The following is a 24,938-nucleotide window of genomic DNA, read 5'->3' as shown; positions in this document are numbered from 1 at the left end:
CAGATTCAGAGCTATAGAGAGTTACACCCAGCATATCAGGATAGTTCACCATAGTGGCCACACTATCAGAGGCTCGTTCACCTGCACATCCACCAATGTGATATATGCCATCATGTGCCAGCAATGCCCCTCTGCCATGTACATTGGTCAAACTGGACAGTCTCTACGTAAAAGAATAAATGGACACAAATCAGATGTCAAGAACTATAACATTCATAAACCAGTCGGAGAACACTTCAATCTCTCTGGTCACGCAATCACAGACATGAAGGTCGCTATCTTAAAACAAAAAAACTTCAAATCCAGACTCCAGCGAGAAACTGCTGAATTGGAATTCATTTGCAAATTGGATACTATTAATTTAGGCTTAAATAGAGACTGGGAGTGGCTAAGTCATTATGCAAGGTAGCCTGTTTCCTCTTGTTTTTTCCTACCCCCCCCCCCCAGATGTTCTGGTTTAACTTGGATTTAAACTTGAAGAGTGGTCAGTTTGGATCAGCTATTACCAACAGGAGAGTGAGTTTGTGTGTGTATGGGGGTGGGGGGGATGTGAGAAAACCTGGATTTGTGCAGGAAATAGCCCAACTTGATTGTCATGCACATTGTGTAAAGAGTTGTCACTTTGGATGGGCTATCACCAGCAGGAGAGTGAATTTGTGTGGGGGGGTGGAGGGTGAGAAAACCTGGATTTGTGCTGGAAATGGCCCACCTGATGATCACTTTAGATAAGCTATTACCAGCAGGACAGTGGGGTGGGAGGAGGTATTGTTTCATATTCTCTGTGTATATATAAAGTCTGCTGCAGTTTCCACGATATGCATCTGAGGAAGTGAGCTGTAGCTCACGAAAGCTTATGCTCTAATAAATTGGTTAGTCTCTAAGGTGCCACAAGTACTCCTTTTCTTTTTGCGAATACAGACTAACACGGCTGTTACTCTGAAACAAAAAATGCTTTCAGTGTTGCCGGGAAGAATGATAGGAATGCATAACAGCTGCTGGGGATACCCATGTGTAATAATAAAACTCGCACCTCATATGGCCCAACTCGCACCTCATATGGCCCTCATATGGCCCAACTCACCTTTGCATCAGGTTGATTTTGGGAGAGGAATTGTGCCTTTCCATAGTGCTTCTTGCTCAATGTTTAATGGGCACCTGGGCACAATTCCCCATTCTACTTCTTTGGTGACCAACCAGCAACCCAGTTTTCCCCAAACCATCTTCTAGGCCAGGAATCAGCAACCTTTGGCACGCAGCCTGTCAGGGAAATCCGCTGGTGGGCCAGGATGGTTTGTTTACCTGCAGTGTTTGCAGGTTCGGCCGATCGCAGCTCCAACTGGCCGCAGTTCGCCGTCCCAGGCCAATGGGGGCTGTGAGAAGCGGCACAGGCCGAGGGATGTGCTGACCGACATATCCCACAGCCCCCATTGGCCTGGAATGGTGAACCACAGCAAGTGGGAGCTGCAATCGGCCAAAGCTGCGGACGCTGCAGGTAAACAAACTGTCCCAGACCGCCGGCGGATTTCCCTGACAGGCCGTGTGCCAAAGGTTGCCGATCCCTGTTCTAGGCCCTGGCAAACAGCCTGCTTGACCCCCTAATTATTCCACAGAGGGAACCAGGAAATCCATGCTGGATGCTTCTGCTTTTCCTTTAAACCTTGCTCAGACTGAGATGCCCCCACTTCAGTGGGGTTTTCCCCAATTCACTATATTGCATTCTAGGATATCTCAGGATCAGAGCAAGGTTTCAAGAACTAGCAGTAGTGCCACCGAGCAGGAAATTCCCAGGTTCTTCAGCAAAATACATTACCCAAATTCTGAGGAAGGGGAAAGTAGGTCTACTAACTGGCCCCTTCAAACAAACCAAACCAGACTGGATAAAATGGAACTGTAGTCTGCCTCTCCATGCCCCCAGGGAGCTAAAAATGGAGCAGACCAGCCAAGGTGCTCCTGAAGATGTTAGTGGTTTCGGTGGATAGAAAGACAAAGGTCCTCTCTTCGGAAGATACTATGAGGTAAGCGTGGAACTTGAGCCTGCTGGGAACTGTATACAGAAGCAGGGGCTGGTCTTGGCCCAAGCTTCATCAAAGGTCACCAAAACAAAGGCTCACACAAAAATTGAAACCCACCATCTTTTTTGAGGGTTCAGATTTTGTGGTGAAAGTTCAGCACAGCTCTAGTCAGAACCTGCTATACTAGCAGGAGCTTGAGGTCTTGTAAGCAGGTGTGAGGAATCAGGAAATAAGATTGAGAAGAGATCCTTACTGGTAGTTTGTTGTAGGGTGTCTTTCCTCCAACATATTGCTGGAGCCAAAAGGTTTTTTATTCAGCATAATAAATTGAATTGAGATAAATCTGCATACATTGTACTATCAACAACAGTGCAGTGAAGGAGCCAAAGTAAAGATGTAAAGTAAAGATAATTTTGTGATATCCAGGTCACAGCAGATCAGCCATTTGAGGATATGCAACGGGCAGAGAGGACAAGTGCCCCCTCTCACAATAGCAGTTATTTCAATGCAAACCTTCCCCCTCCCCCACACAGTAGAAAGAGAATTTAGTGTTCAAGAATTAATACTGACACCCCTTCCTATACTGATAATACAGCTTAGTGCTCTAAAATATTTAATTCTAGACTATTATTTGCAATTCACCATTAAGGGTTAAAACAAAAACAAAAATAGGGCAGAGCAGATACAGTAATAAAAGGGTGACATTTTTAAGGTGTTTGAAAGTACATGCCCTTTGCTGAGATTTCACCAGGACAGTTTAGCTAGGGTAAAATGCAATGAGGCTTTGCAAGAAAAAAGCCTCACCATCATGAAGACTAAATATTATGGAAAATTGGGTGTACTAATTCCATGATTCAGCTGCCACAGAATCCACCCCCACTGCAGAACTGTGCTCTGAAGTCTGAGCTTGCATTTAAAAAATTGTTATCTTATGTTTGGGAAGTTTATCTTCAATTCATATTTGGAAGAGTTAATATATGCAGTGCTGTCTTCCAGAGTCTGCAGGTTCAGAAAAAATAACTCTAAGAGAGGGATAAAGTCCCATGAACCTCATGGGATATTAATGCTGCCACTGAATATAACATCAGGATTCTGACTCAAATATTCTGAGTTAACTAAGACTGCATCTAACTGGCATATATAAACATACGTGTTTGTAAGCAAAAACAAACGTTCCACAATAATAGTACCATACAGTCTATTTCTTATGGTACATGAACAGATATCACTTGTTGGCCAAGTTCATTAGCAATGGAAACCTGGAGTTAATCAGCTTAGTTTTCACCCTGCAGTTACAGGGAATAAATAATTAAAGATTATTTTAGAAGGTGAGAAAACTTTATTTATATTTATATATTTATAAACTCTTCTTAGGTTGCCACACTAACAAAAACAAAGGCATTTAGAGAGCTGTTAAGATAATAACAACAAAATTGGGCTCTAATGATCTGTCAGATGTTGGTTAGGGTAGTCGTTTTAAGATCTGGCAAAAAAGATGGGAAAATCTCTATAGGCCACCTATCCAAAGTGTTAGATATAAGAGAAATCAGAAATGTTCATGAAAATACTCCTTAGAGTGGTAATTCACAAAGATCCTGATTCTGATAGATTCTAATGCCACAAGGAACCACTATGATCATTTCATCTGGCCTGGTATCCTTCCACTGCCTGTATAAGTAATACAGAATCAGCCCCTACATGATCATAAAATGTATTCTATACCTAATATTTAAATAGGGCACCTGAGTCTCTGTTGCTTTGTATTTTGTATAGTCATTTACAAGTGCCAAGAGTGAGTATAAAATGCTGATTCTGCAGTGTTTTAACACCACTTTATACTGGTTTTGAACAGGTATAAATGACTGTGCAACGTCGTGGAGAATCAGGCCCCAGATACGTAAGCCCAGAGCAATTCTTGAATTTGTTTTTGTTAAAATGGAAAACAGGATGTAGTGAGAAATAGAAATAGTGACCATAATCTGATTAGGTGTGTAATTAAGACTAAACTGTGAGATCAATAAAGGGAAAGATAAGGAAGTTATTTTTCAGCACAGTATGTTGAGGGGAATATAGGAAATCTGGTGGAAATTTAATGGCATAAAGTAACAGATGGCAGACACCCACATGACATGAAATATGTTTGAAGATTATTGGCTGAACAGCATGATTAAGAATATATGCTATCTAGCAAAATACTATGGGTCAAATTATGATGTACAGAGTTAGGTCTTAAAAATACTATCTTCAAATTTAGACAACATACTTTTTAAAAAAAGAGACAAGCTCAGACAAATGGGAGAAATTTAAAAGGAAAGCAACACAAATGACTAAGCTTTGGGAAGTAAGGAAAAGGGAAATTTGAGAGAACAGAGCATGTTTTGGCTAAATAAAAGACTAAGGGGAAACACAACTGTCTACAAAAATGCCACAGGGGCCAATTAGATACATTAATCAGCAAAGATGGAACAAGAAATAATGGGCTCAGTACAGAGAAGAAAATTTGGGTTATCTATTAGGAAACACGTTGTAAGAACAGTTAGACAACAGAACAAGCTACCAAGGGAAGTGATAGAAACACCATCACGTTGGGTACCTAAAGCCTGCCAGGAATGATTTAGGGATAGTTAGATCAATCCTGCCATGAAGAAAGGGGACAGATTAGATGATCCATAGTATATCTTTTCCAATCCAAATGATACTATGGTGGATACACTTCAGCAGAAACTCTTCTGGAAGCTACTCCTTCCTATACAGTTATACTACACTAGGATAAGGTCCTCACACTTAAGTGGTACATTTGCCAGGCCCAATTGGATAATACCAGGCTTGCTGTACCAGTCTTTGCTGAGCCACTTGGGGTGATCCTGTCCCCCCTATCTGCCAACAATTAATAAATCCATGTGTGGAACTCCTTAAGCCTCAGTAAAATAAAACACTTAAAAAAACCCCAGAAACTTTATGCAGACTTTACCAATTCCAAAGGAGATGGGAACCGGTAATACACAGTTAAGTGGAGTAGACACAAGCCCAGGTTATCAATGTGGAATGACCATTAGCTGTTTATTTGTTTAGACTTATTTAAAATGTCTCCTCTTGTTGCACACACAACATTTATTAAGAAATCACTATACAGTTAGACTAATATTTAAATTAAAATCCTTCCCTTAAGAAAAATCCTTCAATTAAAGCTTTCCACCACTCCTTCTCTTCCACTTTGCCCTCCAACCCAGGAATAGAGAATAGCAAAACTTTGCAGTGTGACCTGAAGGTCAGCAAATTCTAGCTCTGATACACCAACAAGGTAAATTATTTCCAAAGGAAGGGGCCTCTCATGACAAAGCCTTGCCTCAGTCCCCCACCAATGTAAACTAGGGGACTGGTAGCCTGAGCACCTCAGCTGATATCAGTTACCACTGTGTCACACAAAGTAGTCTCCGAAGTAATCAGGAACCAAACCGCTTAGGGCAGTAGGTTAAAAACAACACCTTAGATTGCAACAGAAATGAAATGGAAGCCACTATGGAGCACAGATGTCACATGCTCCCTGTAAGAAACACCCCTTAAATGAGAAGCTGCCAACTGGAGTTTCTCTGAGTGATCTTAAGGTGAAGCCCCATGGAGAAGTAATTGTCATCTCCAGATTGGATTACTGCAAAAGCAGGGATAATAACTACAGTTAGGAAACAAGTGGATGCTGGGCCATCATAAAACAGCTTGGAAACAGAAGAAGAGAAAGCCAAAATGATGCTGACTTCAAAGCAGCTTTGGAAAGGGCATTGACCTTTGACTGGCTAAGAAAGCAAGCAAGCAAGAACCTCTGTTGTACCCTATATCAGGAGAGGGGAAAGAGTTCTTGGATTTAGGCCCAGTTAATATGAAATAGGAACTGATAGTAAAGCTACCTTCTATCAGGCAGCCTGGACTGATAGTACCCACTTGTGTATTTGAAAACTTGTGCTGTGTGTTTCCCCTTGGAGCTCCACTAAATTCCCTTTGTTCATGTACAAAACATCTTGGTTTAAGGAGTCTTAAACCAAACACTCACATTCTGTCAGAGAGAGTAGAAGCTCCCTCAGTTAAGAAAGTCAGCTATGGTCAGAGATCACCCCATACTTACTCAAAGGATGGAGCAGACGTCAATAGACTTCTTGGCATCCATCCATAGTACAATTTCCTACAGCTATTACACTGATGATTCAAATCTAATTTTAACAAGCAAGCAAGCCTTCTGCTGTCAGCAACCATTGTTCCAAGACAGAAGAAAAATACGTGAAACACATTTTCATGCCTTTCCACACCTATATTTTTATATTGTTTTGTATTCTTGGGGAGGGGCACAGGAAGGGGGAAAAAAGAGAATTTTTCCCCTTGTGGAGAGAAGCTAGCAATTTTAGCACTAACCAACACATAAATCGTTTTAAATTTGTCCCCCGAATCTTTGTATAAGAGGTGGTGCTGTCTAATTTCAGAATTAAATCTTTAAAGCACAATGCTGTCCTAAAATTTTCACTGAAGAAAGTACAGAGAAGCAACAGGTTGCTATGACAATGGATCAGATTCCAGAAATGTTTCCCCTATCTGAGGAATTAAGAGTCTTTTAATTAAATCATACAAAGCCAACATGTTCTTAACATCCATTAGTCAAATTTAGTTCTAAATGGGAGGCTCTCATCCAGCTTTCAAACAAACAAACAAAAACAGAACGTGCACATCTTCTCTTTCCTGTTGAGTTTGTGCACATCAGGGTAAACACAATGGGCCATGATGCTAAGCTGCAAAGAAACAATCAATCTACATGACCACACATTGTCACATGAGATGGGTTTGTCAGACATGTTTCTGAGCCCAGATACGAGACAGACCAATAGGTTCTTTTCTTTTTTGGTTTTGACCATAGAAGAGAATAGCCTATGTCTTTATGCCAACAAAAAAAGTTTATATACAGTATTTATGGACAAAATAGGAACCGAATGATCATATGGCAAAAGGCAAAGTCTAATCTATTGTACACCAACCTGATCATAAAGAACTAATAGGCATGGAGTGGTCATTAATCATCATCAGTTTTGGAGATTACTCAACAAAAATACTATACATGTGGCCTGGGATTCTGTCTATACTCAGGGATAATAAGATGAAGTGGACAAACCTTTCTGACAACATCTATATGATTAGCCAAATTTGCTCTCAGTTGCAACAAAAATCAAGTCAGCCATGTGGCACTTCCTGTTTATCTGTGGCATTTTTTTAAAAAAAGATTAAGCTAAATAGAGATGTCATTAAAACAAATGACATCCTGTGGTATTGATGCGATGAATTCCTATATTTAGAATGCATACTGCAGTGAGGTATTTATACCTTGCCATGGAAAATGTTTACTTTTTAATGGAATCCACTGTACATTTAACTGCAAAACAGGTATAGAAAATACTACTTATGTCAACATTGCCTGGTTAATCACTCATTTAAAAAAACACAACGACATTGTCCAAAGCTAAGCAATGTCCACATTTGTGAATGGAGCTGTTAAAACATGAGAAATCAAGTGCTGTGTGTCTTCTCAGATGGACCTTGTAGAACATCTGAGAGGTATTTAATCTGATCTCTTTTGTAAACTTGAATAGGTTCATATTCTATAGATTGGTTTCAGAGTAACAGCCGTGTTAGTCTGTATTCGCAAAAAGAAAAGGAGTACTTGTGGCACCTTAGAGACTAACCAATTTATTTGAGCATGAGCTTATGCTCAAATAAATTGGTTAGTCTCTAAGGTGCCACAAGTACTCCTTTTCTTATTCTATAGATTCTCCATCTAAAAAACCCTCAAATTTTTTCACTCTCTCCTCCCCTCAAGCGCCAAAGGATTTTTTTTAAAAGCAGTAGCATTAATTAAATGTTGTATTAGAAGTGTCTGCAACATTACCAGACAACTTCCACAGTAAATAAAGACTGAGAGAACAATTCTGTAATTCTGGAAACAATAAAATGTAGTTTGTTTGGTTTGTATTTCCAAATTCTCTCTATAAAGAAATAGCACCAAGCATTCAAATAGTTACTCACATGGGCATATATTAAGGGTGGGGGAGAGACTCTCACCTAACGACATATTAAAATGTCATATCTGCCATGGGATGCTTCAAGAGAAGCACTTGATAAATCCTGCGTTCCAAGAGGTAGCTCTGCAACATTTCCTGCCATGTTACCAAACTTGGTTCTCAACTTACATATAGTACTTACAACACTGTAGTTCTCACATATCCTGTTACCAAAATAAGCTATCGCCCCAGCTCAAGAATATATACTTATACAAATACATCTACCCTGAATCAGAGACCTTTGCATATTTTAAGGCCAGAAGGGACCATTGTAATCTGACCTCCTGCATAACACAGGCCATAGAATTCCACCCAGTGGTTCCTGCATTTAGCCCATAGCTTCTGGTTGAACAAAGTATAACTTTTAGAAAAATATCAAAACTTGATCTAAAGGCTTAAAGTGATACATCCCTAGAATAATTGTTCCAATAGTTAATTAACCTCAGTGGAAAAATTTGCCCTTCATTTCCAGTCTGAATTTGTCTAACTTCAATTTCCAGCCATGAGATCTTGTTATATCTTTGCCTTCAAGATTAAATAAACCTCTACTGTCAGAAATACTAACATAGGTATCCACAGATTGAAAGGTGATAAGGTAATTAGATTGCGCTTCATTGGTCATTCACTCAAAGACAGGTTCTCCAGAATAGTTCCTTCTTGAACTATATTCTGAATACTTTCCAATTTTTTTAAATTTAAAAAAAAAAAAATCCCTGTTAAAGTATGGATACCACACCTGATACAGTATTCTAGCAGTAAAATCACCAGTGCTATATACACAGTCAATACTACCTCCCTACTCCTTACTCAATAGTCCCTGTTTATAGAACCAAAGATTGTATTACCTCTTTTATCCACAGCTTTGCACTGGGAGCGTATGGTTCAGGTGGTTATCCACCATGACCTTGACTGTACCTTTATTATGCACAAATGACAAAAAGACAAACAAAATTGTAACGAAGGTTGGAAAAAAGCATGCTTTCAGGGCTTTTAACTAGGGCTGTCGATTAATCGCAGTTAATTCATGCGAGTAACTCAAAAAAATTAATCACTTTTTAAAAAATTAATCACAGTTTTAATCACACTGTTAAACAACAGAATACCAATAGAAATTTATTGAATATTTTGGATGTTTTTCTACATTTTCATATATATTGTATTCTGTGTTGTAATTGAAATCAAAGTGTATATTATTTTTATTACAAATATTTGCACTGTAAAAACAAAAGAAACAGTATTTTTCAATTCACCTCATACAAGTATTTTTCAATTCAATAGTGCAATCTCTTTGTCATGAAATTGCAACTTACAAATGTAGATTTTTGTTGTTGTTACATAACTGCACTTAAAAACAAAACAATGTAAAACTTCAGAACCTACAAGTCCACTCAGTCCTACTTCTTGTTCAGCCAATTGCTCAGACAAACAAGTTTGTTTACATTTACAGAAGATAATGGTGCCCTCTTCTTATTTACAATGTCAAAAGAAAGTGAGAACAGGCATTTGCATGGCACTATTGTAGCCGGCATTGCAAGGTATTTACGTGCGAAATATGCTAAATATTCGTATGCCCCTTCATGAATGCCCAACATTCATGCTTCGGCCACCACTCCAGCGGACATGCTTCCATGCTGATGACGCTCATTAAAAAAATAATGTGTTAATTAAATTTGTGACTGCACTCCTTGGGGGAGAATTGTATGTCCCCTGCTCTGTTTTACCCACATTCTGCCATATATTTCATGTTATAGCAGTCTCGGAGGATGACCCAGCACATGTTGTTCATTTTAAGAACACTTTCACTGCAGATTTCACAAAACGCAAAGAAGGTACCAATGTGAGATTTCTAAAGATAGCTACAACACTCGACCCAAGGTTTAAGAATCTGAAGTTCCTCCAAAATCTGGGAGGGTTAGTGTGGAGCATGTTTTCAGAAGTCTTAGAAGAGCAACACTCTGATGTAGAAACTACAGAACCCGAACCACCAACAAATAAAATCAACCTTCCACTGGGTGGCATCTGACTCAGATAATGAAAGTGAACATGTGTCGGTCCGTACAGCTTTCGATTGTTATCGAGAAGAACCAGTCATCAGCATGGGCGCATGTCTCCTGTAATGGTGGTTGAAGCATGAAGGGACATAGTGCATCTGGCACATAAATATCTTGCCACACCAGCTACAACAGTGCCGTGAGAACTCCTGTTCTCACTTTCAGGTGTCATTGTAAACAAGAAGCAGGCAACATTATCTCCTGAAAATGTAAACTCGTTTGTCTGAGCAATTTCCTGAATAAGGAGTAGGACTGAGTGGACTTGCAGGCTCTAAAATTTTTACATTGTTTTATTTTTGAATGAAGATTTTTTTGTACATAATTCTACATTTGTAAGTTCAAATTTCACGTTAAAGAGATTGCACTACCGTACTTGTATTAGGTTAACTGAAAAATACTATTTCTTCTGAGGGGTTTTCAGTGCAAATACTTGTAATCAAAAATAAATATAAAATGAGCACTGTACACTTTGTATTCTGTGTTGTAATTAAAATCAATATATTTGAAAATGTAGAAAACATCCAAAATATTTAAATAAATGGTATTCTATTATTGTTTAATAGTGCGATTAATCATGCAGTTCATTTTTGTAATCGCTCAATTAATTTTTTATTTGCTTGACGGCCACCTTTAAACTATAATGGGGCTGAAAATACCAGGATAGAGGAATGCCATTCTGCTATTATCTTTATAATTTAGTTGGGGTTGGTCCTGCTTTGAGCAGGGGATTGGACTAGATGACCTCTTGAGGTCTCTTCCAACTCTAATCTTCTATGATAATTCATCATAACTGATGTGAAGTCATTTGAGTTGGAGGTTGCTCCTTCAGTGTGCCTTTTGGATGACTCTCCTCATCTGCCTTCCAACTTTTTATCAGGGTTTCACAGGGCTCTGCCATTGGTCCCCTTCTCTTCTCCCTCTATCTCTGATCTCTGGGTAATCTCACCTGCAAAAACAAATTTAACTACTATTTCTACGCTAATAACTCACATATCTAGTTCTCTACTCCAGACCCATCTTCCCCTACACAAACTAAAATTTCAGCCAGTCTCTGACATCTAGGGTGACCAGATGTCCCGATTTTACAGGGACAGTCCCTATTTTGGGGTCTTTTTCTTATATAGGCTCCTATTACCCCCCATCCCCTGTTCTGATTTTTCACATTTGCTGTCTGGTCACCTTACTGACATTTCCTCACGGCTGTCTAGGCTTTGGCTCAAGATAAACATGGCCAAAACAGAACACTTAATCTCCACCCCCATAAGCCCTCTCTCAATCATTGTGGACAACACCACCATTCTGTCATTCAGGCTCATAAAATGGCTGTCATCTTCAACTCTGACCTTTCTCTAGGTCCTCACATCCAGGTTATGTCTAAACCTTGCCAATTCTTTTTCCATAAACGTCTAAGATATGGCCTTTCTTATCCATTCACACAGCTAAGACTCTCGACCAAGCTCGCAATCTCAAATCTCGATTACTGAAACGTCATTCTCTTCGGCCTTGACAAACACAATCTTCCTTTGCTTATATACATTCAGAATACCACTCTCCTAGCCCCTCTCTTTGACCATGTTACCCCACTCCTTACATCCATCTGCTGGCTCCTCCTCCTCTGTCAAATAAAACAATCTACTTGCCTTCAAAGCCAAGACCTGTTATGGCCTAGCCCCTAATTTATCACATAACACTATCAAGATGTTGACTCACCTTTGATCGGCCAGTGATGCCAGTCTCCAATCACCCACATAAGTTTTTAAACAAGCATCTTCATGCTTTCTCTCATGCTGCCCCTTATGCTTGGGAGAAGCTCCCCATAAATATTTATAAAACTGGCTCATTATCCTCCTTTAAAATCCTTCTTAAAACTCTCCTTTTCCATGATGCCTACAAAACATTGATAACTGTTAGACTACTGGTGTGCTGAGATCATTGCCTATCATGCTGACCAATTATTAGTCTCATTATTTCCTAGTATTATCCATTTGTCTGTAACCCATCTGTTGTCTCTTGTCTTATACTTAGATTGGAAGGTCTTTGGGGCAGGGACCATCTTTTAGTCCTGTGTTTGTACAGCGCCCAGCACTGCGGGGTCATGCTGCACGACTAGGGCCCCCAGGCACTACCACAATAAAAATAATAAACAACAGAAATATAAGCATTTAGCATATTTAATTACTGTAAAAATATTTTGCTAATATCTAGTAATAAGCTTAGGACCACTTTCAAAAAAGCTTAACATCCAGCTGCTTCCATTGTCAGCAAATGCAGCTGTGGGCTGCCGAACTCTTCTTTGAAAATCTGGTCATCAATGTTTGGGGACCAGAATATGGTCAGGATTTTGAGAAATTCTAGCTACCCTAAAAGTACCTTAAAGATAATTTCACAACCAAATCTTTAAGCATTATTAAAATGTAGCATATTATACATGACATCTTGTTTGAAAATATAAATGCTGTCTGAAGCTGAGATTATGGGTAGGTGCCTAGGCTGGCTATCACAGAGGAGTAACATTCTGGAGCAGCCTTCCAAGGGGAGCAGTGGGTGCAAAAACCCTAACTTGTTTCAAGACTTAGCTTGGTAAGTTTATGGACGGGATGGTATGATGAGGTTGTGTACAATGGCATGTGGCCCATCTCCTATTAGCAAAGATCTCCAAAGGTCACAGATGGCACACTGGAAGAGGAGGGCTCTGAGTTACTACAGAAAATTCTTTCCCAGGTATCTGGCCGGTGGGTCTTGTCCACATGCTGAGAGTCTAATTGATCTCCATATTTGGGGTTGGGAAGGAATTTTCCCCCACGTTAGATTGGGGGCGGAGGAATTGCCTTCCTCTGCAGCATGGGGCATAGGTCACTTGCTGGTTAGTAACAGCATGTTAATAAAATCTGTAGATTATACTAAACTGGAAGTCACAAATACAAGTGAGGACAGAAAAATAATGCACAGGGATCTAGAAAGATAAAAATGTACAAAAATAAATGAGATTTGATTTTGAAAAATGAAAGGTACTACACATTTGGAACAAAAATAATTCTCGACATACTGAATAGAAGGGAGAAATTTGGCAGAGAAATAGAAGAGATTATGGACAGCAAACTATACTGGAGCTTGCAGGAGAATTTGGCAACAGAAAAAAAGCAAATTCATTTTCTGGGCTGCATACACAAAGAAATCAGATCATGGGCGAGAAAGTAATAGTCACTTTTATATTTATATATGTCTATAGTATGATCAGACCTAAAATTTTGTACCTATTATCAGAAAAACATTGGCAAGTTGGAGGAAGTTCTGTGACTGGCAACAAAATGGGAGCTAGAGGAACTATCTTATGAGGTTTCAGAGCAGCAGCCGAGTTAGTCTGTATCCGTAAAAAGAAAAGGAGGACGTGTGGCACCTTAGAGACTAACAATGCTTCCGATGAAGTGAGCTGTAGCTCACGAAAGCTTATGCTCAAATAAATGTGTTAGTCTCTAAGGTGCCACAAGTCCTCCTTTTCTTTTTATCTTATGAGAAAAGATTACAAGAGCTAAATATGTATAGTTTGGCTAAGTGACAACTAAGGGAGGGAAAAGAACATGATAACTGTTTACAAGTATCTGAGGGTACACCCACCAAGGAGGAAGAAAAATAATTTTTCATACATGAAAATGCAAGTAGGAGTAATAGAATAAAATTAAGAAATGGCAGATCTTCACTGAATATCTGGAAAGGCTTTCTGGACAGACAGGTCTACTGGCCTGTGGAATAATATCCTAACGGGAACAGGGGAGTGCCACTCCTGGATAAAATATTAGAAAGCGTACTGTAAGAAACAATCCTGCACTGGCAGAGAGGAGTGGAGTGGGTAATCTAGTAGGTATTTTCCATCCCTATTTCTACAAGATATGCATATTTTAAGCAAATATTTACCACCACTGCCCCAAAAATACACTTCTATATATTCTGTTGAATAATTAAAATTATGTATTTTATTATTTTAATATAGTAGCTCTCGTACAGCTTTTAACATGAAGAAATGTTCTATAATTTAATTTATATGGCTTGAATGTTAACAATAGCCATCTATGTTCTAGTTTACCTCCCCTCCTTCACCTTATCATCAAAATTAATAATAAAAGGAGCAAGATATGCTTTAGAATTCAAAGCATTGCTCCCTCCCCGACTTCATAGCCTGGCTTGTTAGGATCTGTATATCCAATCTAATTATTTTGGTTCCAATTTCCAACCCTATCAATGGTGCAAGAAATCAAAATGCTAGTCTCCTGAACGCATTAGGATATAAAAGCTAACCGCTCCGCATTTCTGAGGCACCACTGTGTGGCCCAAAGCTCCCATCACAATACAATTTATGTTCCCTGTTCTGGATGTGACCTGAGAGGGTTTTCCCAATGTACTGATATTGAACATTTCATAGATTTCAAATATGCTGCAGCTTGTTGCAGCATTTGGCTCTGTCACACTATAGCCAATTTTAACAAGAAGCAGCAATGCTTTGTTAAAAAGGGAACTGGGTTTTTTAAGTCCCTTTCCCATCTTTTAGGTGTTGGTTTTTTTAATAGAAAAACATTTGTGATTACTTTCTGTACAGCATTTTAAAACTGACACTAAGCAGCATCACATACAGTGTCTGCAAATTAGGGGATCCCTATATTGAACGCTACCTAAATTCCTTGGGGTCTGTTTTCACTGACTAATACTCTCTCCCCCTCTCAAATTACAATCTTACTTAGATTTCTGATGCATCAACTCCTCAAAAAAATAATCGTATTCATTTCTACAGCTTTTACAAATATAATAAATGATTTGTGTTTAAGTCTGAGTCACTGTTTTATTTTTTATTACGAATATCATATGTTTGGCAAGCTGTCTGACCTTCCTTTTGATGATGAACGCTGCAACAAACAATTTGCTGTATCTTTAAAGAAATGGCCAATTCAATTACATAATGCCAGAAGCTCTCAAATCCCTCTCTGCCAAATGTCTTCCCTGTATCCTGCCACAGACAGGCCATTTGTATTCCAGCACAGTAGGACACTTGTTTTATTGAAGCGTACAGTTCTACTTAGGTACTATCAACAAAACACCATTTCAGTTTTCCAGTTCTGTGTTCCTTTTCTGCCTGCTCTAGCCATGGTTATATTAAGATTTTCAATTTTACTGACCAAAAGTGTGTACGTTGCTAATTATGTGCCTAAAATCTAGTAGCTATTGACTAGTACAACAAAATACATCAGTGACCAATTACAGTAGTTTTTGGCAGCATTGGTTACCATTTTAAAGGATTTAATCATTGCACTAAAAGTGAAGTTTGAGATTCCCTTTGAGACTACACCACTAATTGCTTCTGTTTTGCCAGTTATTGCATGAGATGGTTTGCAAAAAGGATCAGTAAAGATGCTTTCTAAATATCAGAGATTAACCAAACAAAATAAGTCAGGTCGGTAATGAGTCTTTTTTCATCCACCTAAAGAAGATGCAGAAATGTTCATTCACATCACAGAGCATCCTCCACATAACCATCTCCCCCTTCATTTCCTCCAATACCTCCCAACATTTGGAGAGACAACAGTATAACAGTATTTGCTGTTCATGTGTACTGCACATTAACTGCATTTGCATTTCTATTGACGGTTAGTGTGAAAACTGCACCTGCTCTAAATAAACCCATTTTTTCCTGTGTGATAGGTGAACAATATGTGGGAATTCATATGGCGATAGTATGTTTAAAAGGAATTAGGCTCTCAAAAAAAAGAAGACAAATATTGAACTAGATCATCATAATGTAGCCTCCTGCTCTCCAGGAATCATTAAAAACAAACAGTCACCCTCTAAAGGAACTTGTAATATAATGTATTCTTCTTTAAAAGCCAACATCCACCTGCAAGTCCCCTACTAGTGATCAGTTCTCATTTACAGCCTTGTAAAGTAGCAATGTCTATATATTTTAATGCTGAGGCCAAACAAGGGACTTTTCTGCCTTTCAAATTTAGTGAGATATAGTTTTCCAAACCCCAAGGAAAGGCTGTAACACTTTGCTTCAGACTGTGAAATAAAATGGAGATTTAATTTCATCAACATTTTAGGTTTGATCAGAATAAGGGATTGTATGCTGAAGATCAAAAGTAGTCTTCCTAGCAACTATCTAGTTCTTCTACTTCCCTGAAAAGCAGTAATTTCAATAGATGCAACTGTTTAAATAAACTAATTTGTTTCATTTTCATGAAGTTTTGGGTTAATTAAACTTCAAATGAGTCAACCCTTATCCTGACCCCCATCCACATAAAACACCCTACGAAACAAGTTTCTTCATAATATAAAAGAGAAGAAAACCTTCTAGAAATAACTTATAAAATGTCAGTTTCATTAAGAATTTCTGTAGATAAATTGATATAAATATAATTGTAAATACTTAATTCATCTCCATGAGAAAGAAAGAGCCCTAAGTCCCCAGATAGTGAAAGATTATCCATCATACTCATTGAATACTAGTAACACAGTATCTTAAAAAATTACTGTCGTAAACCATTGACTGTAGTTCACAATAGTAATAATCCCTCTGAAATTAGCTGTTAAACACAGCTAAAATGCTACATGCTACAGCATCAACAGGCTTTGCTTGGTTTCATCTTTGCCTATTAGCTAAAAAAATCAGACATTAAGTTCTGTTAAATTATTTCTCAGGGACTACAGTATAATTTAATACCACACACACAAAGTTGCACGAAAGAATTTTTATGTTGTTGCAAACTAGGGGCCAGATTTTCAAAAGAGCTCAGAACACTACAGCTTTCATTCAGAACAACGTTCCCACCAGGAGCAGCTGGGTACAGCATATGTACAAAAAATATCACCCTTCATTTATTTGCCAAATAGGGAAAATCTGGCCTCAGTGCACTCACTTTCAATTTTAAAAGGAAATGCATGGGTTCACAATGATCACAAGTGAGTAGCAAATATATGAGTAGGCTGGATAAAGCACTTGATAAATCACTGTAGGGAAGAATCCTGTACCAATAAGGGGATAAACTACATTACTTAACTAGAGTGCCTTCATCTTCTAATTCTGTGGTGGACTTTTTGCCTTTTTCATACAAACCAAGTACATATATGGTCTTCCTGGCCTACTGTTCCAGTGAAAAGAATCAAAACATCTACTTATCTCTGTTCCAGTGCAGGACAAATACTACTACATGTTCTTTGAAAAGCACAGAATGACAATCTTCCTTTCCACCAACAAGCTTCTTTGTCATGTAAACGACTGAAACTTTTAAACTATAACTCCAGAGAGACCACCTTTGTTGCTGCCCTTAAAAATGACCAAAAAAAGTGAACAATGCAGAGGAAGAAAATAATCTTAAAATGAATGCTTGAATTTATACAGAGTCCAAGATACTAAAGGCCAGGAAATACCTTGTCGGTCATCACTATCAATAGCAACAGACTAAGTACAAAGAGAAGGACAGATGACTTAGGGTTTATAAATGAAAACTTTTGATGAGTATTATTATAAAAGTTAAAAGAAACAAGAAAACATCTCTGAACGGTCTATATCAGATTGAAAACAGAAATGTTAAACTAATTTTGATTTTAAAATATGCAAACTATTATTTAACAATATGATATTTCTCCCCTTTAAAAAACCTTACACCTGCATACTGGGAGTCTTTAGGGTAGATCCTGGATATTCATTGGTTCAGGGGTGTGCCTGGGCATATGCATTTGCAGGAACCAGCCCTTAAACATGAACAACAAATTCACATGAAAACAACCACCGAGTTTTAAAGCTGCAAATGACAAACAATGTGAGATTACTTGTGTTACAAAACAAAAAATGACCTTAAGTGGGGGTCTTACTGTATTTCACAAAGATAAGAATAGATTCTTATGCTATGTACATGTGGGTGTGTAATGAGTTTAAAATCTTACATGGTGTTGTAGCTTATGAAACTTAGTGATTTGTTATAAGAGGTGTCATGTTTAATTCTCTCTTTATACCACAAGTGATTAAAAAGGCAAAAAAATGTATACTTGCACTATAAAGAAATAATCAGTTAATACCACTGCAAGCTAAAATATGCTTGCCTACACAGCTATCATACATTTATCAACTTTTTATTATTTTCATTCGTTGAATACAGGAATATGATTAAGCCATGGCAATGTTTTTGAATCAAACACACTGATATCTGTCTAGGTCAGACATGAACCTAAAGCAATGATCTTCGTAAGAGACAGTTTCTCTAAAATGTAACATAGGTAGAAATCAAGAATCTTTGCCTTACATAAACAACAATAAACCTCCTCAAACTAAAAATAACTTTTATGGCAATAATAAATTCCCAGCATGGAGAAGTGCTACAATTTTGGTATTCATTTCAGAAAACTCAATGACCTTTGCCTCTATATTAAGAATACATACTGGGCAAGAAAGGGGGAAAAAGTGGTCAATGCTAGAGTTTGCTTATCTGCTCATTCAAACTACCCCAGTTTACATGGGATCCATTTGTATTTTAAGGAGTATCTATTGTGAACCACCTTACCCAGTAAAATGAAAAGTCTTGGGGGTGGCATAGGGGAAACATAAATTTGGTTCTTGGATTCTCACTTCCTAAGAAACTGCCAGCACCTTCAGTCCTGTTATGGAAGGGAGTACCCTTGCATTACTTAATGACGACTCTTTTAATTGACTCTGCAGCAGCTTTTCCCTCAATTAACATGGCAAAGAGCAACAACGGTCTGCAACTTAGGGCTTATCTTCACATACACTGGTGCAGCTGCATCGCTGTAGCACTTCCTTGTTGTTTTTGTGGATACAGGCTACCCCCGATACTTGACACTTTAGTAAAGACACTATTACACCAATACGAGAGCTTCTTCCATTGGTGTAGTTAATCCACCTCCTCGAGAGGCGGTAGCTATGTCAACGGGAGAAGCCCTCCCATTAACAAAGCGCTGTCTACATGCAGGGTTAGGTCGTTGCTCAGGGGTGGGAATGTGAATCCAGAGTCCTGTCTCATGTGCTCTTTTCTACCTATCTCTGCTCTCTGGTGCTTGACTGTTTCTGTGCTCAAACCTTCCTCTATAAGGCCCTGATCCTACAAAGTGCCATGCAACCGGGCCCCAATCCAGCAAAGCGTGTGCTTAACTTTAAGTCAGTGATAGTTCCATTGCACTCAGCAGTTATTCTCACAAAACTAAATCAGCAAAAATAAAAGGCCAAGAACAACAGAAGATGTTTTAGCTATAATCTTTTTCTTCGCTTAACTTTATATAGGCTTTGAGGGTAGAAACAAAAAACAAGGCCTTTTATGAAGTGCCGAAGGTAATACACAAGCTCTTAAAGAAGCAAGCCCAAATATTCTTGCCCTGTTTTATTCCAAGAAACCTTGAGTCATCTGCATAGTTTCCAGGGATTAAAGCCAGTACAGTTAATATTTATTTTTCAGGCACAGAAAAGCTAAAAAAAGCTGACAGTATTTTAATTATTTAAACATTTACTTACTCAGGGGCAAATGTAGCCAAATACCCAGTCTCCCCCAGATTTTCCCTTCAGGCCAGTTTCCTATCCTTGGGTACCTGTCAATGACGAAAAAAAGGAAAGTTCATACCAGTCCTCTTCAAGAGTTCATGACTTTACCTGAATGCTCCTTGACCCAAAAACGTCAACTAAAAGTGCTAGATATCCGGACTGATAACAGGATTCTCTCCCATCAATTTACTTGACCAGAAAAAGGCTAAATGGACTTTTCTGTGCAGGGAGACTGCTCTCACTTTGACCAGTTCTGCAAATCATTCTGTCTGTAGAATCAACAGAACATCAAAGATTTTTTTCTGAGTGAAAACTAGTGTAAATTCAGGCTACTGAAAGGCAAGTTTGATGACACAGGCATCCTTTATCCTTTTTTTAAAAAGGGGGTATTAATTGAAAGTGGCACGATCAAGGTTTTATTGGCCACAGATTTAATTTACCTTAAAACTGTTATTGCCTGAAGCGGAAATCCTACAGATTCAATTACCTTTTTACATATCGTGAGAGTTTTTGTGATTTTATTTACTTAATTAAGGTAGGGCCCAATAAAAATATTGATAATTATGACAGTATGACATAACAGTTGAAATTATTATCGCTAAGCAATAACCATCATGTTACTTGGAACTATATTCAGAGCACAGGGGGCCAAATGCTGATAGCCAAGTGGAAAAAAAGAACAAAGTTCGTTTAAGTCTGAATTTCCCCTGTTAATATGGTAGAAAAAATGATACATGAAATGAAGGGGGGAAATTATTTAATTAATTTCTTATATTTATATGATAAAAGTAATTAAAGAAAATTCAAAACAGTGGTGAGTTGAATATACATCAAACATTTTTAAAATGGTTAAATAAAATTTTAACCATATTCTCTCCAGTCTTATTTTCTTTCGCACCGTCTATCCAGGCTCTTCCAGAAGAAATATACAAAAGGTATGGCAGCATCAACCCTCAGCTCCCTCCATTCACCGATCATTAAAAGAAAGTTATTTAAGTTACAAAATCAAGCACTTAAAAGCTAGGAAGTCCCAGAGTCAAGGTTGCCTGTGCAACCAACTTGTGCACTGAATAAGGCAGGAGTCCTATGGAAAAAATAGCAGGTAAATATGTCATTAAAGAATGTATCGTAATGCAGAGGCACATCAATATAAGCCCCAATTTAAGCATTCCTAAAACAATTGTTCCTAAAAATTCTTTACTACCCATTATAAAATGTAACTGCATCAAAAGGATACATTTTCAATTTCTTTTATTATTTATTATTATTATTATTAATTGTAGAATAGTTTTAGGATAAGGAGCAATCAGCAAAAGATGAGAGGAGAGTAAATTAGATTATTTTTTACCACCATTAGGGTTACAGTATTTTATATAAAAATTCTAATTGCACAAAGGCCTATTGAATAAAACATAACAAATATACAACTGTCCATGGACTGGTCAAATTCTGACCCTGGTATAATATGGAGAAAAGGGGCACAAAGACGTTACTTCCACCCTAGAACCACAAGTGCTCCAGAAAGAATGAGGGAGGACTCTTCTTCCATTACCACCTGTCTTACAGTGCAGGAAGGGATCTGAAACCTAATGGTCCCCCATATCAGTGCCCTGAGATGTAAGTCTATTACAGAAATTAAAGAGACAATGTGGATGAGGTAATATCTTTTATTGGACTAACTTCTGTCGCTGACAGGTACAAGCTTATGAGCCACACAGAGCTCTTCTTCAGGCTTGAGAAAAATACTCCGAACATCACAGCTAAATGAAAGGTGGAACAGATTGTTTAGTATAAGTAGATAGCACATGCTGTAAGGGACCATTCAAGGCAGAGTGGCCTGTTAACGCTACACTGCATCATAGAAATGTCAGCCATGCTGGGATCTCTAGGTCATACAACCCACTGAGCGTCTACTCAGCTCAATGTCCACCAATTCGGTAGACCCGCTACCTCCATCTGGGACATCATGGAAGCAGCATGCATGCTCATTGCCCCTCTGCTAATACCCACTATGCTTTCTCAAATACCTAATGGTCATAAATGGGCAGAGTCCAGGAAGAGTTTGGTTAACATGTAAGCATTACATAGTCATCTCATGGATCCTAAAACAACCAGGCTGTGCTTACATGGCGGCACTGAAGAGAAGAACGATGGTCTAAGTAGTGTTCAATTCCCTCCTCTGCCACAGACTTCCTCTCTGACCTTGGACAGATCACCTAGTCTCTGTGCTTAGTTCCCTATCTGCAAAATGGGGATAATAGAGCTTTGCTAACCCACAGGGACTTGTATTTATCCTTGCATTAAAGATTGTGAAGCATGAAGATACTGCAATAAATGGGTGCCATGTAAATACCATAGATAGACAGGTGCACCTCCTGGGCTCAACAGCATTGAATCCACAGAATTTGGCCCTCTGTGCATAAGCACCAGATAACGAAAATAAATGCTCCCAATTAATTTCAGCTGCTTTTTTAAATCAAAGCAAAAATGGTACCATTCAGTGACAACCAGGGCTGTTGACTTCCTACAGGCATATTAGTAATAGCAAGCTCCCACTCCTGACATTTTCTGGACCCCTGAACACAACATTGCCCTTGATTCTGTACTTACATTTTAGATTTGAGCAAATACAGTTTCCTTCTTGAACAACGTTTCATTTGGAATTTTTGCCCTCTGCCCTGTCCCTGAGGGATGAGCCTGGATCATCTTCCCCCCACGGAGAAGGGAAGTAGCTAATAGTCCAACTTCACACGTTCTTAGGGAGAAAACAAAAAACAACCAAAGAAATGTTCCAGTCTCTTCCTGCACTGTATCTATTGTGTGTGTATTTATGGGTTGAATTTTGATCCTGAGATGATCTCACAGAAGGTGATTGGGGGGCGGGGGGTGGGGGTGGGGAGAAAGACATCAGTGTTTTCCCCATGAAAAGTGTGTGTTTGGGAGGGAACCAAAAAGGCAATCAAAAAAGCAACATGATTGATTGCTTTTGGGATTTTTTAAATTATATTTTTTAAACCAATCCAAGTTTTAAACATCTGGGATTGGCAACAGTGGAGTTCTCATTAACTGAGCTTGGCTTTCAACAAACCAAACCAGAACTGAGAAGTTTCATTACAAAATCAAATCCCATGAGAGCTTCATGATGAAAGTTTTGCCCACCTCTAATTCAAGTCGCACACAAAAATAACTTGGGAGAAATCTCCACTACATGCAGCTTACCTTAGATCAGTGTTTCTCAAATGCGGCCATGTCATAAAAATAAAGGGAAGGGTAACCACCTTTCTGTATACAGTGCTATAAAATCCCTCCTGGCCAGAGGCAAAACCCTTTCACCTGTAAAGGGTTAAGAAGCTAAGATAACTTCGCTGGCACCTGACCAAAATGACCAATGAGGAGACAAAATACTTTCAAATCAGGAGCAGGGGGGGAAGCAAAGGGTCTGTCTGTCTGTGTGATGCTTTTGCCGGGAACAGATCAGGAATGTAGACTTAGAACTTCTGTAAAGTTAGTAAGTAATCTAGCTAGAAATGCGTTAGATTTCCTTTTGTTTAATGGCAGGTAAAATATGCTGTGCTGGAGGGAATGTATATTCCTGTTTTTGTGTCTTTTTTTAACTTAAGGTTTTGCCTAGAGGGATTATCTATGTTTTGAATCTGATTACCCTGTAAGGTATTTACCATCCTGATTTTACAGAGGTGATTCTCTTACCTTTTTTTTTAATTAAAATTCTTATTTTAAGAACCTGATTGATTTTTCATTGTTCTTAAGATCCAAGGGTTTGGGTCTGTGTTCACCTGTACAAATTGGTGAGGATTTTTATCAAGCCTTCCACAGGAAAGGGGGTGTAGGGCTTGAGGGGATATTTTGGGGAAAGACGTCTCCAAGTGGGCTCTTTCCCTGTTCTTTGTTTAACATGCTTGGTGGTGGCAGCATAGGGTTCAAGGACAAGGCAAAGTTTGTATCTTGGGGAAAGTTTTTAACCTACGCTGGTAAGAATAAGCTTAGGGGGTCTTTCATGCAGGTCCCCACATCTGTACCCTAGAGTTCAGAGTGGGGAAGGAACCTTGACAGGCCACCAGAGGCTTTTCTTGTGGCTACAGCCTCCTGGGTAGTGGGGGCGGGGAGGCAAAACAGTGGCCCCTTCCCTGGGGCCACCAGCAGCAGTTGGGCCCTGCCCCCCTTTGGAGACACAAACACTGGAGGAGCAGGCAGCCAGTGAGTTTCCCACCTTCCCGAGGATGGTGGGGTCAAGCTTCAGCAGGATGCAGGCTCCAGCTGTGGGGCTTTGGGCTCCATTCTAGGACCCAGGGTTCATCTCTGGTCCCCGTCCCCTTGAGGCAGGACTTTGGGCTCTGTCCCCAAGCTGTGCAGCAGCAGGCTCCGGCCCCAGCCCCTGGCCGGGTGTCAGTGGGCTCTGGCCCCAGGCTCACCTCCCCATTACCCCTGGCCCTTGCTGCCTTCCCCAGCCCCCCATCCATTCCCCCTATCGCCTCTGACCCTGCTGCCTCCCTACCCACCTCCCTATACAAAGCTTAATTTGTCCCCTGGTATACGGGAGCCGAGTAGGTCTGCCGTGAAAAGTGATATTCCTATGTTTGTTAATATCACTTTTCACAGCAGATTTAGCAGCTAGCTGAGAGGCTGTGAAAAGTGATATTAACATACAAGTATCACTTTTCACAGCAGCAGTCTTACTAGCCAGTAAGTCTTTAAAAAGCAACCCAAAAAACCCCTAAAGAAACAACAAAAAAGACAAGAATGTACAAAGCACTTATTTGTGTTTCTATTCTGTTTAGGTCCAGCAAAGGATAGAGACAACTGTATATTATTTTTAATATTGAGTCTGCAAAAAAAAAAAAAAACCTCAAAACCCCCCTATGTAAATAAATGACAATGACATGAACATGTATATGTGCATATTTATTTGTTTTTTTCCTAAAGTTAATTAAGTATTTTAGGAAAATTGTCAGAGTAGCTACCAGCAAGAGTTGATGGCTACACTCTGAGGCCACCAAAAATTTGTTGTGAGAAGCCCTGCCTTAGATCAATATATAGAGAGGGTACATTGCCTATTTTAAAAAGATACCTTAGGAGTGTGATGAATTTACAAGCGGTCATTGTCGCTTTATATTTGGGCCCAAAATTTAGGTTTTCAAGGGTTTTTTTTTCAAAGGTAGGTGAGGAGGGTTTAAAATGTGTTTATAAATCCTAATATAGAATAAGCAACTTCAGCTTTCTGATATCAACACCC

General features: G+C 39.0%; 1 protein-coding gene across 7 annotated transcripts in view; it reads right to left on the bottom strand.

Annotated features, from left to right (window-relative positions):
• TBL1X (transducin beta like 1 X-linked) overlaps window positions 1-24,938 on the bottom strand; it is a 252,897-nt gene that overhangs the window by 163,457 nt on the left and 64,502 nt on the right. For 4 of the 7 annotated variants that reach the window (XM_073354501.2, XM_073354483.2, XM_073354519.2 and 1 more), the window contains one exon: window positions 19,661-19,734. The exons of 2 other annotated variants lie outside the window; for them this stretch is intronic. The gene's annotated coding sequence lies outside the window, so the exon portion shown is untranslated. Of the gene's footprint in view, window positions 1-19,660; window positions 19,735-22,297; window positions 22,443-24,938 lie in introns of all 7 variants that reach the window. One more of the 7 variants, XM_078854042.1, reaches the window with a different exon arrangement.

The sequence above is a fragment of the Lepidochelys kempii genome, chromosome 1, assembly GCF_965140285.1.
Source record: "Lepidochelys kempii isolate rLepKem1 chromosome 1, rLepKem1.hap1, whole genome shotgun sequence".
Taxonomy (NCBI): domain Eukaryota; kingdom Metazoa; phylum Chordata; order Testudines; family Cheloniidae; genus Lepidochelys; species Lepidochelys kempii.
Note: the sequence above shows the minus strand (reverse complement) of the source record. Positions and strands in the feature narration are given on the sequence as shown.